Source organism: Atractosteus spatula, chromosome 5, assembly GCF_055471065.1.
Source record: "Atractosteus spatula isolate fAtrSpa1 chromosome 5, fAtrSpa1.hap1, whole genome shotgun sequence".
NCBI classification, from domain to species: domain Eukaryota; kingdom Metazoa; phylum Chordata; class Actinopteri; order Semionotiformes; family Lepisosteidae; genus Atractosteus; species Atractosteus spatula.
Genome location: NC_142710.1, coordinates 39767423 through 39781422, shown reverse-complemented (window position 1 = coordinate 39781422; position 14000 = coordinate 39767423).

Genomic DNA, 14000 nt, shown 5'->3' with positions numbered 1-14000 from the left:
GTGCACCCTGTCCTACCCAGCACCAGGTACAGATTGCCCATCCCTGCCCTGTCCTTGAATCACCGTCCTGTTTTCCTCCATAAGAAGCGGAGTCCATTCTACAGAGTGCCAGCCTCTATTCCTGGACTGTGACACCCTTGTTTTTGGGTCCATAATTGCTCCTTACCTGAACCCACTGTACTGGTGGGTAGTGCATTGTAACAGTATCGTTACAATCATATTTATGGAGTAAGTTTAGAACAGAGTGAACATTTCTGTTTTCTACATTTCTGGTAACTATACACCTAAAGACAGGCATTCCTAAAACCAAGGACAAACTGCAGAAAGTAGTTAAAAATTATCTGAATATATAAACAGTTAATGACATCCTGAGGACAAGGACTGAGTCACTCCAGTTTACTGGTGTACAGTATAGTAGAAAATTCAACCACCTTTGCCAACACAAGCAATAAAACAGTAAGACAGCAATTTAACAATCTAGTGAAAATGTCCTAACCGTCTTCATATGGATACATGATATAAACTCCTCTAAGATCAAAGCACCTATTGCATTGAACACTTTGTCTAGTAAAAGTGGCCTTCCTGGAATTGCAACCCTGGCAAAAAGTTAACTCTGAAAAAAAACAGAGTGGGCTTAAAAAATGGTACATTAATGGATCAGTTCTGAACCCCTGGATTTTTGTATTTAGAAAAATAAGTGAGAAGCTGCTAACCTCAGAAACCTCTATTTCTAGGCAAACCAACTTTTCTTTTCACTAGAAAAAAATGTGCACAATGTTCCAGAAAATTATATCAGTTTGCTGGATTGCTATAAAGCACATAGGCCAGTGAGTTATTTTTCTGCAAATTCTTCTGCCAAAAAGAAAAGGCTTGGACAGATTATTTGTTGAGTTATAGCTATCAAGAGAAATTAAATATTTTAATAGCTCCACAGCTACAGCTTCTATAACTTCTTTAGTACAGATCCCCATGCAGTGTACATCTGTTGTATTAGTTCTGACCTTATTCAGATAAGAGGTTCATGTATTTTCATGTGTCTTGCAGAAGCACATTTTAGCAATTAAGTGAAAGACTGAAACTCCACAGTGAATAGACAAATCTGCTAAAGGACGTGGTGTGCACTTTTAACAGAAATATGAATAAACTGACTAACCATTCTGGTTCCTGCCAACATAATGCATGCTGTGATTCTGCTTTATGAGCCATCGTACGAGCGTCTGAATGCACTGTTCAAGTTTTAGTGAGCACATACTGTAGTTTAGAATTATAACTGAACAATGCATCTGTGGAGTGCAATTTTGTGAAAAGTGCCCTGGTAAAAAGATGACATTGCAACACATCATTTAAAGAAACATAACAAAAAGTCAAAATAAATTTGCGTTATTTCACTTTTTTCACTCTCCAACTTGGAATCAGCAGTTGCTAATCAAATGGACTTTTCCGGTTTCTGTTCACAAAATGTTTGCTTTTGTCAGTGTTGTATGATATACAGTACTGTACAGTATGTTGTGCTGTGCTTCACTGATTCTAAAGGGCAACAGAAAGCATCAGCTGAAGGACCAGTGCAGCCTTCCCCCACAACACACATAACTCTGTGTTCTCCATGGGTCAGCTGAGAAATAACATAGGATTATTATATGAAATAACATAGGATTATACATAATAAATAACATAATTTGGATTATACAAGTCTCAACTATTAATATTCTCGCATTCTTTATGATGTTTCATTTCATTTAAAGATGTCACTGAATTTATATAAGATCTGACTCAAGGTTTATTTCACCTGCAAGATACACAAAGTAGTTGAAATGATTTCATTTATGAATTCATTGATATGCCGATTCTAAACTTTTTTGGTTTTCTTTGTAAACACACAGAACAGTTTCGTAAAATAATAATTGTAGAACCTTATTCTCTGACTCAACATTCAGATACAAAATTGAACCTTATTTACAGTGTCTCCAATAAAGCAGTAATGCTCACTAGTTCGTGAAGTTAGTATAATTAATATCCATACCTAATATACAGCACTCACCAGAATTAAAAATGTGTTATTATTCTTAATATTAGTTTAGAAAAACTTAGTTAAGTTCATATATGTTTTCTAAACAGACAAAAAATATTGACACATCCATTTTCTCAAACTATGAACAGTATATTTCAGTCACAATATGCTTTGGTTAAGAGGAGTGGATGTTAAATCTACAGTATATCACCCACTTTTTCAAATGAGTGGCTCATGTGGACTAGAGATCCAGTTAACTCACTCTTCATCCACATACTGTAAATGATGAATAAGATGTTTCTACTATAGCAGTTCATGCACATAGTTCTTTATGGCTGACAAACTGAGGTATAATTAATGCCTCTTCTCTGCCATGCACTGGAATTAATGTGCTCATTAGATCTTACATTCAAGGAACCATTGTACTTTTATGTTTATATAGTTTTTTCCATGAGGAACATTGAAATAAATCAGAACACACTTTATAAATGTATTGAAAATCCACTGGAAAATGTTAATGATTTTTTTGTCTTACTTTACTTTATGCCTTACTCTAGTTACTCTAGTTAAAGAGATACAAAACAATGTCAGCTTACTGGTTTTCATTAACTCTAAAAATAAACACACTAACTGGAAATGCCACAGGAAAAAAAAATCAGGTATTTACTGTACATTTCCAAACTAACCCATGAAAGAAAAAACAACATCTCACCAATATTGTACATAACCAATGCCACTTAACACATTCTTTAAAACTATGGTATAATTGACATATTTACCCAGTAAAATTTCCATATCTAATGTCTGAGATGGAGGAGTTGAAAAAACACCAACTTTCAGAAACTGGAGACGCTCTTTTTTTAGAGTTTTTGAAATCTGTGTATCGGTATGTAAGACCAGATTTAAATTCCTGTCTTGCAACCAAAGATTGATACTGTACGGATGTCTGGGACTCACTGTGGGGCTTGTTCATTATTGCTCTCTCTCCTGAAAGCTCTGAAGATGGATGCTGTAGATTGGTGTAATAAATGTATTATTTATTGAAAATTCAGTGTGTGAAAACTAGTACTATCGATCCATCAATCCATTCACACATTCTAACCAATTCTTCCAATTCAGGGTTGCAGGGAAGCCAGAGCCTACCCCAGCAAGCAACAGGCGCATGGTAGGGTACAGCCAGAATGGGACCCCAGTCTGTTGTATAGCTGAAAATAATTCTAGTACATTGATATGTTGAACATACTGTATGAATGCATTGTACATTGAAAGTTTGTAGCAGAGAAGAGATAAGCCTATTGCTTCAATAATGGATTAATGGGATTAATGGCACATGACTAATATTTTTCTGACAATATCTGGGATGATATACTGTATATCTTTTCAGCTGTCCTAGAACAGTGCTAGAATGTAAAAGTCAAAGGAGGAAAAGTACATAAACTTTCTCTTCCAGATAAATGGGATAAGGGATCCATTGTAAATGAAAACATAAATTATTGAATAATTTTGTCATATTAAGAATTATGTTGATTATCCATAAACAGTTAAGGTTTTCCTTATACTGTATAAAAAAGATGAATCCAGTGTTTGTGAAAAGCCCATTGTTTGCCAAAATGTCTGATAGAACTGAGACTTGTGATCAAACAGCATACAAAAGCTCTCACCATAATTTCCCCTACACACTTTTCTGTAAATCCAAGATGTGGGAAGATTTCACTCACTTTCAGACGCTGATTGACTGATTGAAGGCGTGTGCAGCTGATTACACTGTTACTCTTTCCAGTCTTTCTGATACAGTATTTTGTTTACAGTAATTGAGACCAGTGGGTGCTTGTAACGTTTGCAACATTGACAAGGGGGAATTTCACATTAATGGCTGCTTATCACCAGAATGTTTTCCATTACCTGAGCTGTCAAACAGAGCTCCTTGCTGAGTGGATAGATATACAAGTTGGCATTTCCTCTGATTTGGCTGCAGGCAGATACCATGTGATAATCTAAGCAGGGTGACCACTTATATTAGGTGGACTTGCTGTCATGTTCTCCTTTGACTACATTGGATAAGGACACAATTTGAGAGGAACCATATTGCAGATTGTGCCCTTTTCCAGGACTGGGGAACAGCAGTGGCTTTGCAACAACAGTGGCTAGGACAACACATTCATAAATTAAACCTATTTGAAACATACCATAAAAAAGGGTGATTATTAAAAACAATTATAGGTTTAAAAAAAGACTTCAGATATAGTCCACAAATTAATGTAATATGGGATAACACAGAGGTGCAGTGGTTAGCATTGCTGCCTCATAGTGCTGGGGCAATGGGTTTCCTCCCACAGTCCAAAGACACTTATAGGTTAAGTGATTTCTGGGGTGTGAGAGTGTGTGTGTTTCTGTCTGTGCATTTGCCCTGCAATGTACTGGTGTCCTGTCAGGGGTATATCCTGCCTTGCGCCTGTTGCTTGGTGGGATAGGCTATGCCTCTCCTTCGACCCTGTACTAAAAAAGGCAGTTAGAAACTATATGGCAACATAACAACACAACACAAAACAACACAACACAACATAACAGGCTGAAAGGTACCTTGCTGAGCCTGACCTTTCATACTTCTCAAATTAGAGACTTTGTTTCTGAAACATATCATTTTGTTTTTCCTGCATCTGACATCAAACGAAAATGTCAAGGGTAGATGTACCCCTGGCTGTCCAGGCTGTAAAGTATCTTCTAGTTGCTACAGTAGGTCACTAGAAATGCATCAGTAAATTTCTAAATTTTGCGACAAATGGCAGACTCTGGTACAGAAAATCCAGGTCAAACCACACATTTTAAAATGCGAAACTTTGAGATGGCTCATCTTCTTAAAAAAATATTTAGTGTCAAGGAAATTTAATGCAAAAAAAAAAACAAAGTCAAAACTTACAGCCCTCTGGCAAATTTGAATGTAAAATACTGAGCATTAGTTCATAAGATCATGAGGGAGGGGATAACTAGGTTTGACACTAAATGATAAAACTGTGCCATACTGTATGTTCACAAGGTGGAAGAGACTGTGTACTAATGAGTAACAGAATCTTCTCTTTGATATCGGAATCCTTCGAGAAACTCAGAATACTTCCAGCACAGAACACGATTACACACTACACTTAATTAACTGAAAAGGGAAACAGATAAGACTCTACTGTGCACCAGTTTGATCAAGATCACATTTTAAAAGCTACAGGCTCTTGTACATTAATGATACTGATGAAGCAGAAATGCTATATACTGTATTTAATATTATTATACTGAAATATAAAACTTACCTAAAAAGTGTTATGATATTGAAATATCAAGTAGCCGCTTAGCTATATAATTGATTTAAAAAACTTAATTTGGTTAAACAGCATCAGAGTGTGATTCTTATTTGTTTATTACAATTGTAAAAGATATTAACTATATCACACTTCGTTTTAAGCTAAAACCGAGCAGGAATGCCATATACTATAACATTGTTCACTTCATTATGTTTGCTTTCCAACTCACCCTTTTACTTCCTTTGACAGAGAAAGTGAAGACAAGTCATGTTTTCCTCTGAAGCACACACTTGTCACAGCCATTTGTCATTTGTGCACTGTGAGTCCCACAGTACCTGAAGAAGAGAAAGCATTTGCTCTTTGGGTGAAACTGTGTACTGAAAACAAGCCAGAAGCTCACATGGTACACAGCAAGCCTGAAGGGTTACCATTGCATATCAAACTGAGAGCACCTTGACTGACACAACATTTGGCAATGCTTGGCTAACATCACAAAACATCTGCATCTTATTCTTAAGATCTGCCACTCATCTTTCATGATAAGTGAACATGCAAGACACGAATTGGGTAGTTAGTTGCTTAATATAAATTATAATAAGAGTTTTATGATCTCATAACTTGACAATGTTAATGGAAATGTTAGTATAATTCTTCTAACTTTCATCTAACCCTAATTCAGTTATGTGTGCTTTGAAGAAACAGTAAAAAGGTATTACAAAAGTGATCTGGAAACATCTGGAAATAATAGAATACAAAAATACAAAAAAGCTCATCACTATTTCTTTTAAGCGGGTCAGTTCCCATACTCCCCATGCCCTTCTTTCTGCAACTTTCACCGCCTCACCAGTTAGTGCCAATTAACAATGAGAAATCATCACCGTCTGCTTAGACATCAAACCTTACATAAAACAGAATAACTGGAAATCCAGATTTTTCTAAAATAAATATTAATTCTAATTCTAATATATAAATTCTAAAATTAAAAACGAATCTCTAGCGGAGTATTACACTTTTATTGTGACAACTTTCCAATTATGCGGCATATACTGTAACAGCTCAGTACAAACTAGTTAACTGCTAAAACTTTTTGATGAAGATATACAGTAAAATGCCAAAAATAATATTCACTGAGTTATTCTTTTTAATCCTGCTTGTGCTTTTCTGAAATGAGTGCCCATTACACACAGGTACTGTCCTGGAGAGGGATCTAGATGTGCCTCATCTGTTACCTTTAATGTACACAGGGGATCACTGGGAGGAAATGACACAGCTGTCCCCTCAGGCTATTGGCCTCCAGTTGCATCCTTTAAATTCCAATTTGTTTCTCTTGACTTTAGCCTGCACTTTCTCTCGCCAGCTCCACTGCTTGCTGGCAATACACGGTGTAAAAATAAAATAAATGAAGGTCCTACAGTCAGATGCCTGATCACAAGTCCAATGATCAATCAACAATAACTGTTCAAAGAGCACAATGTTAAAAAAACAAACATCTGTCCTCCTTGTTCAAAACCTACCTTGATCTGGGGAACTGGGAAACACTTCATCTCTACTCACAACAAAACAGTGGTAGTGTGCTTCCAATCAGCCATAAACCATGCCAAGTACACAGGATTTGATGTACAATCAAATAACCATGATGGTACACAAAAATGCATTTTTTTCTAAGGGGAATCAAACACACAAAAGTCTTCCAATGCAAAGGATGTGAATAAGGAATCAAACAGTGGGGAAAACATAATAATGCAAATTGCTAACCATCTCATTCGCATTCTGTTGATGCTCCCCGCCATTTCCGGATGGCTGTCATGATAGTACTCATCATGTGAGTCATAGTAACAGTTCTGGAATCCCGTCTGCTACAGTTGCTGGAGGAGGAATATTTAAAAGTAGGCCTGTGGACAAAACAGACTGAACACAATGTGACACAATTTACCCATGAACAAAGTAGATTTATAGAAACAACTCTGTGTGTTTTTCCTAAGGTTTACTTTTTGTGCAAAGTTACCTCCATATTCCATGTTTGAATGTGACACCATCCCAAATGTTCACAAATGCTGTTTTGCTTTTAATGGGACATTTTTTAATTTGTAAATATTAGGAAAGCAGAGCATTTCTAAGTCAGCCGTGATTAACTAGGTTATGATTCATGTGTTTTCATTTGAAATGAAAGGTCAGAAATGCATCATTCCTATTCTTTGGCTTTAGCACTCAAGAAGAAAGATAGAACTAGCTTTGTTATCATTAAGAGCAATTATGACAGTACAGCTCATTCTAACTATAGCATCAGCACTTCAAGGCACAACAGTGCTACTGTTCTCGTGATGTCGCTACAAAGGAGTGGGAGAACACTCAATCTGTTCTTTGACGCAAGCAAGTTCTTTTGCATTACTCATTTAAGATATGAATGGCCACAGTAAATTGCACTGACACCTTCTGAACGTTATATTTTTTTCACTTATATGGTGTTTTCAGCCTGAAGTTAAATAGAGCTATTAGCTTTTTGACAACCTCATGTTGTTAGAACATCTGATTAAAGTTATCTGAAACACAGCATCATATATAATATGGTGTCCCATGTTACCATATTCAAGTCATGGCTTGAAATGTTTAGTGCAGATGGAAAGTAATACCTGCTGTGCTGGTCAGCACTAGTAGCACCTGATTTCCCATCTCTCAGTGAAACTATAACAAAGCCTAGCTGTGCTTCAGAGTAGTATAATGTCTGGGACAACCAGGCAACCATGTCCTCCTGCTAGGTCAAACTTTTTATTGACAATAAATCTGGTATATTTACTGACCACCTTAGAACTAATTAACCTAACAGTTGAAAATTCAATTTTAATATTTTTTTTAGGACAAACCTGATTTACTATACATTTTATAACAGTGGTAGTTAATAAAGCTGGCTTCTTCTTAGTTTAAAGCATCATGACTGTGTCAAATATATTTACCTTTGGAAAGATGTATCCCTTGATAAATGATAAAGAAGGCAAAAGGAGGTACTGTTCTAATGTGCACCCTATTAAATTGTTATGCTCAGAAAGAAAGATTTTTGGATTTATTATTTTAAAAATAGGTCTTGCCAGCCAAAGAAATAGCAGGGTAACAGTATAATGAGGAGTGCAATGATTTTGTTCAATGCGTTTCAACTCTGAGACAAAAATCAACATAATTGGTTTCATATGTTTTTATTACTGTTGTATGACTAGTTAGTTTACAAAAGGGCTCTCAAAAAATAAAATGCCTCATAGTATAAGCGTCATTATTTAAGCTTGATGACAGATTTTCCTAGTACTGTGGAGAACACAATACTTGTATTTCTGTTTCCACAACATCCGATCGGATATATGCCAAAGAATTAATAAAATATTCTGCTCTATTAATCAACAAGCGCTGTGCTGTACCTGTAAATCACAATGTCATTACTATGGCTTAATGTTCATTCCAGGCAGTTTGATTCTAGTTTTCATCTGTCAATTTAAATACATACTGTAACTGTATAAGTTTCCCTTTCGTGTTATATTTTGTTGACATATCTCAGTAAAATAAGTTGTACTGTTTAATGAATTCAGCGAAATGTAGAGACTTTTTTTAGGTTGCATTTAAGATCAACAGCTCCTTATAAGTAACACCTTATTTAAGATCTTTGAGATAATGAGTTTAATTGACCCTGTTATCTCCTTTGACTAATCAGTACAGTTGCTCAATTCACAAAGCATGATGGTTCTGACAGATCAGCTTCTTCTGAGATCTTACATGGATTATTTGAGTCACACAAAGCCTAGCCTGGTACTAGCACTGGCTAACACCTGTTAATAAAACAAACTACAAAATAAGAGCATCTGGGGAAATTTAGACAATTACCACAGGACCGGGCTTCTTTGAATAAAAAAAAATATTTTGCCTTTAAATCTCGTGTGTGGGGTGTGTCTGTGCTTGGGGCTCCTCACCTAGAACCTGTGCTCCCATGTGGCATCACAATATGTACTCCTGTGCCCACGAGAAGTGGGTCGCTGACAATGGAAGCGGGAAACTCTTTCCTCAAAACTAAAGGTAAGAAAACCAGGACTCTGCTCTTACCTTGCAGACCACAGCTGCATACAGTACATGACATGTTCCTATGATGACACATTGGGGCAACTACCATGGCTCTCTGATGTACAGCTCTGCTCAATGAGCCACTTTATTGTAGTGCTTCAGAGACTCGCTGAAAACCAATCTTTTCACTAATGTTAAAGATCTACACAACTTTCAGCAGTTGTGGGAGAGGATTGCAACTGTTCTGTCATTTGTCTACAAAGAAAGGAAACTAACTGACATTAAGTAAGTTAAGTACTAGAGCTGCTACAGAATCAGTCTATGAAGGAGATATCCATGCTTAAATCCTAGTCTACTTGAACTGAAGAATAAGTCACTTACATAACACATCACCTGCTATAGGGCACTGTGGGAGTTAATCCTGTTAACATTTTCCCACGTTTTCAAACAAAATATATATTCTCACTGGCCAAAACCAGGCAAATTGAAGTTAAAAGGGATTTATGATGGAGGACAAGACAAACACCTTCATCTTTAATTTCATTTTACTGATAGGCAGCTCATCCTTCAGGGTGCCAGAAAATTAGATAGCAACACCACAGCATAAAAGAGCATCATTCCTGTTCTTTCAGAATTATTCCTCAGTATAGTACAACATGTTTTAGCGTGGTACACAATTCCCTTCAACAGTTTGGAATGCAGTGCTTTCTGCATTACCCAGTTAAGATGAACATCATTCAGTCCAATCTGTTTAACATTACATAGAAACTTGTTACTTTATACACTTGTACATTACGTATTTACAACACGGGCCTGAGACAGGTCCAGAAAATACGTCAGTGTAGTCTTAAGCTTGTTTATATTCCTTAGCTTGCATTTGTATTTAGTGTATAAGCATAACTTAGAGCTTGATATATTACACTGAGGTGATATTTTGTTAACTTTTTTTGTCTGGTGGTACTATATGTGAAAAAGTTGACTATTTTCTTTACTGATTATTCCTGATGCGTTTTGTGTTGGGGAAGTGTGATGTTGACCAAAAAGACTAGTCACACCATGAGACTGATCACACTACACAATTTGCCTAAGAAACTAGACTGGTCTGATCTCACCACAAGTCTAGACACTTTCTCTTTCTGTGTTCATAATGTATTTATAGAAAATCCTTGTTTCATTAGATTGCTCTTGTCTAACCTCAAATGCCTACATTTAATTTCTCTAGAGTGTGTTCCTAAGCCACCCACTAGTGTTTTAAAATGGGTTTACACTGACACTGACAGTTTCGAGAGACAGTCGTTCCATTACATATCTTCTAACCAGGCTCAATCCCCTGGATGGGGATTGTCCAGCGTATGAGCAATACTGTACTGAGACCCCATTTAGTGTTGGATGGTAACCCAGAATGCAAAGCTAGAAAACCTCTTTTTACTCATGTATTCTTTTCTTTATTTAACCTCAATCAGGTCAAAGGGGCATGAATAAAAAAACATTATCAGTACTGATCAAATGGGTCTCCACTGCCCATTTGACCATTATGCTCTCCTTTGTGACCCAGGCCACTGAATCTACTGTACCTCACCATCAAACCTAGCTTCTTGTTCAGTGTCTGAACAAGAAGAAACCCCTTAGACTGAAGCTTGGAGAAGGTAGCCATCTCATGCTTGGCTTTATCCAGCTCTGTGTGTGATGACTGCATTTAAGATTTTTTCAGCTCATCTCTCACCTCTTTCAATTGATTTTGAAGTGAGCAATTCACTTCAGAGTGAGAGATCTTCCAGCTGCTCCTGGTAAACAGCTGCTGAATATCAGTTAATTGGTTGTCACAGCTAGAGTACAGTTGGTCCATTGGAGTTGTGAACCCCTAAATATATAAGCTCAACTGCTCATTCTGCTATGCTTCTGGAACTGGCTTCAGCTTTGTACTTTTCTATTCACTTCTCTGAACTTCTTCCCCTCTAGGAACTTTCTAAGTCAAGCTTGTTTTGCTCAGTTTCATAGCAAACTGGGGTACAGTATGGTTGGGTTCCTCCAGGACTTCCTTAGTGTCAACTGGCAACTGACCCACAGTCATGAGTGTCTGAACCTTCTTCCTCCAGTTTTTAGGTTGGCACTACCTTACTCCCTTCTGAAAAGGTCATGGGGCACTCCAGTTCTGCCAGACGTACCTCCCATAACATGAAGATATGTATCCATAGAATAAGGGCAGTAATGCCAGTCATAACCAACTTTGACACATGTAGGTCAACAGGCCATCATCAATCAAGTTCATTCTCTGTGCATCACAGCCAGTGATGCAGTGCCAGTCCCACCCAATGCAATTCCACCCTGCTTGTAGTGGAGGGTTGGGTCCCATCACTTTGTTGATTCCCCTTTCTTCCCTGAAACATCCTAGTGAGTTGGTTAGGTCTCCCACTTGACCTGACCTTAATCACACCAGCATCTGCTGACAATATCTGTCCAACTTGTACTTTCTCAACACAAAAAGAAAGACATAAAAAATAGTCAAGAGGTATAACATCTTTTTCCACCACAAATCCCTTATAGGCCCCAAAATGTAAAACTCACCCTTAACTGCAAGGATCTAAATACATTAAAACTCAGTGATGGTTGACTCTGTGACCTTTGACATGTTGAACAGGTCGTTGGGTTGGAGGAATCTGACTACACTTCTTCATATACACTTATGTGCAGTCATGGGGTTCCTAGCAGCAAGCTAAAATGTTAAAAACACACATTAATTTTCTCAAGTGTGTTGGCGGGTCTCGACTGGCCAACAAATCTTACATCTCACTCAGCACTGATTGGATTAGTGCAGACCTACAGTTTTTCCCAACATTTCGTTTGTTCTGGCACTGGGTTTGGTCAGAAAAACTCCTTTGGAACAAGTCATTCCCTTCAGGCCCTGGATAATGTTTTTGTGTGTTACTCTTTTAATTGCGCTCTGATTAGCAAAATCAGGCTAAAGAGTTCTAAAAAGAAATTAATTCCACTAACATGCTATAGAGATGATCTCCAGAAATAACTACACTGAGAACTGTTAAAGAACACATTTTATTTTGATGGCCTATTAATTTACTTATTCTTAATTAACTATACCAAGAAAAGCAAAGGGTAAGGTATACCCCCCCCGGTTTTTAAAGGGCTTTTAAAAGAAGTGTGACTAGCTCTCCATTGTGTGATTAATGTATTTCTCCCTCTTTTCAATGTACGGGATAGAACATATTGCCAAAACCAGAAATCTGAATAAACAGAAAGCCTCTAGAGATCCCACTATTCCTGGTGGAAAATTAGCTAATTGTGAACAATGACAGGCCAAAGCTGCTGTGTCCTTAATCCATCATTTATCACAAGTGGGAATTCGGGAATTCTTATGCACTACACTGCAGGCAGTGGGAAGTTACACTTCACCTGGAGAGGGACTTTAAACCTCCAAAACCTGACAGCTTTTGTTGCAATTTGTATGAAACAAAAATTCCCAATTGAGTTGTCTTAATTGCATAACCAGCACGACACAACAAGGTGTTGTGCAGCCTCTCTTAAAAACCTATTTCTCACATGTGTTTCAGTAAATCAGAGAATGCAAATGACAGCACACCAATTTATTTGCTCCTTTACTAACCCCATTGGGAAATATTGACAATATTATTTCATATGGTTTCTGTTTTTAAGCAAGATGATATACAAGGGTTCCTGAAAAAAACCCAACTCTTGTTCTTATTTAAATATAACATCAAACATATTTATAATATAAAGTATATGAAAAAAATGTTCAGTAATTTACACAGTGTAGGAAAAAGGTGCATAATTGTAAATAATGCAGAGAAGTCTTATTGAAATAGACTACAAAGTGAATTTAGGCATTTATTCCATTGTACTGAACCTGTGAACTGGACGTGATCTCTACAAACAAACAATCTTTGCCATCTTTAATTGCAATAGTGTGCCACTTTGAGTCTTTTGTAATTTCATTAGTACTTTGGCACATTAACAGCTGCATTGTGCTAGTAATGATCCTCACTCATACAGCATCTATTAGTAAAAATAAAATGCAAAGTCAGCTGTCATAGGTTTGTGCACCTTTGAACATTTGGGAAATTAAAAATGTAGTACAGAAAATGCTCAGGTCAGTTAAAATTCAGTTAATATTGCAGATCAGCATGCACGGTTGAACATGCATTTATACAATCATCTTAGAGTTTTCCCGTTCAGGTCCTAGTGGCCCAGTATCTGCTGCTTTTTGTTCCAACTTATCTCTTAATTGAATATTAAAAAAATACAATAATCAGAATAAAAGCTGGAATTGCACCTGAATTGGTTCTCGTCTTTAAAAGTAGGTAAATCACAGTAAAGATAGGAACTTACACTATATCACAATGTTTGGGCATACTGTATGTGTACATGACATGTAATTGATTTAAAAATGCTATTACCAAGGGTAACAAATTAATCTAAAGAATTTCAAAATCTGTAACTAAAGAATGTCTCGAATGTTTAAGGTTGGTCTATGTGGTAATATTTCTTTAATGACATAGGCTCAAGCCAGCAGCCATAACACCCTGCAGCTCTCAACTGGCTATCCACTGAAGCTAAGAAGGGTTGAGCATGGTCAGTACCTGGATGGGAGACCTCTTGGGAAGCCATGGTTACTGTTGGAAGTGGTGTTA